Here is a 2,681-nt window from a genome sequence, read left to right as displayed (position 1 = left end):
ACCATTAAAAAGAAAACGGGTTGTCCTTAATGAAAAGACCCCGAAAATTGGGCTATTTTTTAACCTAAGTACTGCCCTAGCCCAAACCAAACACACCCAGTCCAGGCCCACACCCCGTCCTTAACCCGGCCTGCCCCCCTAATAAACAAAACGACGCCGTTTAATCGCTTGAAGATCTGGGCCGTCGAGGTTGATCAATCGGACGGCTCAGAACTGGGGATCCTTTGGTATAAATCTGTCCGAATACGCCGTACCCCCCAAGTCATCTTCCTCAGAGAACCAAGCCCCTCTCTCTCAAGAAACCCTAATTGAGCCGCCCCAAATTCCCCCCGCCGGTAATGGCGGCGCCAACGCCGATGCCCCCCAAATTAACACCATGTAACCTCCTCAGCCCCCCCCCCTCCGTTCCAAATATCCAAATAATTTCCCTCAAACATCAACCAATCTATTTGAATCTTAATTCGAAACTTTCCGGCCAAGACACTACCTCGCCCAAATCGGTCCAAATTAACACCCTGGGTCCCTTTCCCCTTCCCCTATCCAAATCCCCGGTTAGTTTTTCTCGAATCTGCCTCTAATTGTTCGAATTTCAATTTGAACGTTCTCCGGCCAAAACCCTAGGTAACCCAATCCCGCCCAAATTAACACCCTAGGTTCCTCTCTTCTTCCTCTCCCATATCCAGCCCCAGTTTTTCTCGAATGTTGCCGGAACTTCTCGAATATCAATTTGAAGTTCCGGCCAAAACTCTAATTCTCCCAAACTCCACTAAATTTATACCACATCATCACCTCACCTCCTTCATGATGTTTCTATCAATAATGGTGTTCAAATACCACTAGAGTCACTCGAAATCTTAAATTGAGAGTTAGCCGGATTTGTGGAGTTCAAGAACAGTGAGTTCTTCGTTTTGTCTTCTCTTTTTCCTTTTTCTGGTTTTATTATATTTCTTAATTGTGTGGCTTCATGTTTAATTGACTTGGATTGTTATTTGTTTAGGGTTAGATTTCAGTTTATTTTTCTCTCTGTTGTCTTATCTTGAATTTCAATATCCAGTAGTATGAACTCATTCTTTAGTTGATTAGTATGTTTCACAATGATTTTGGTTGTTAATAAGTGCTAATCCGAAATTAGTTGTTAATTCTGATCTCGTCCTTATTTTAGCTGCCAGATTAATTTTGTTTGATTGATTTAAATTTGCCTTAGTAATTCTAGGTGTTAGCTTAATTGTTGTTTTTGAATCCGTCCTAGTATATGTTATAGTTTCTAATTCTGGGTTATTTGTTCTAATTGATCTTATTTGGCTATTGTTTGATTTCTGATTTTCAGCGTTCAATTTGTTAGTTTTGATCAGTTTAGTCTAATTTAGTGTAAATTCAGTAGTTGCATTGGTAGTTTCATGCTTAAGGATCAGTTTAAGTCTTGTGTTGCTTAGCTTTAGATACAGTAAATTTCAGAATAAACTAAGGGTAGCATAGTCATTCCATACATAGAAAAACATGCTAGAATTCCCTAGAAACTTCTAGAATAGGACTTTAGTTCTAATTTCAGAAAGTTAAGCTGTTTACTTGAGAAGCAAGTCAATAAGTAGAGGACTAATGTGTAAATAAAATAAGGACTAAGAGGAAAACAGAAAATTGGGGGCCGCCCTCATCTTTGCCTATAAAAGGTTGCCTCTAGTGCCTTGAAGAAGAAGTTTTTTCAGCTCATAAATTCCCCCCAAAACCCTTACCACAAATCTAAGCCACATTTTCGAAATTCAAATCAGTAGAATTTCAAATCTTCTTCCAGCTCTTAATTTCTATAGAAAAAAAAAGCAAACAAATCCAGTAGAAAATCAAAAAAAATATAGCAGAAAACCACAAATACTGTTGCATTGATCATCTGAGATTAGAAACAGTTCAAATTTCACTGTTTTCTCGGTTCTGTGTTCGAGTATTAGAGCATCTGGAATCGTTTGAGGTCTAATCAAGCTGTTACTAGGTGATTCTGACTGTTGAATGTGATCTATGACTTACTGGGTCAATTCCAAGTAGACTTAAGGTGTTTTGGTTGATTTTACTTCTTCCTGGTCTATTGTGGTGCTATTTTGGGTTTTCAACTTGCTTCATCGCTTGGTTGTACACATTGCCTGTTACCTGCTACTGCTGACTTCTCTCATCTTACCTTCTATTCCAATTCCAGGTACACAGCTGTAACTTTGGTACTTGTAAGCTGAAAACATGAAGATTGAATATACGTGAAGAGTTTGGTTTAGCTTCTCTCTGATTTGTATATTTAGACCTTTCATTCACTGATGATATGTGAATCCCTGTTAGTTTTGTAGTAATTGGACTGAAATTTAGTTATATGAGAAATTTTGAATATAGTTCGCATTAATACATGTTAGCATTTGATAATTTGCTCCTGTAGTTAAAATGAACTTGTTGGACTATTAAACTAGCCTGGACTGTGATTGTTAGAATATGTTCAACTAGTTCTGAGTATTAGCTCGTACTAATTGCCAATTCAGGTAGTATTATATCAATTGAAAGGAAAATGATAGTATAAATGTGAATAGTACTGGAATTTGGGCTAGAGAACACTGGTTGTAGGCGTCAGCTCCAATTTTTAGCGTTTCTGGTTGTTTTATTTTATTGTTAGTTTAATCATTGATTTCTCAAGGTAATGTAATGGCTCACAA

Source organism: Nicotiana attenuata, chromosome 7, assembly GCF_001879085.1.
Source record: "Nicotiana attenuata strain UT chromosome 7, NIATTr2, whole genome shotgun sequence".
Taxonomy (NCBI): Eukaryota; Viridiplantae; Streptophyta; class Magnoliopsida; order Solanales; family Solanaceae; genus Nicotiana; species Nicotiana attenuata.
Note: the sequence above shows the minus strand (reverse complement) of the source record.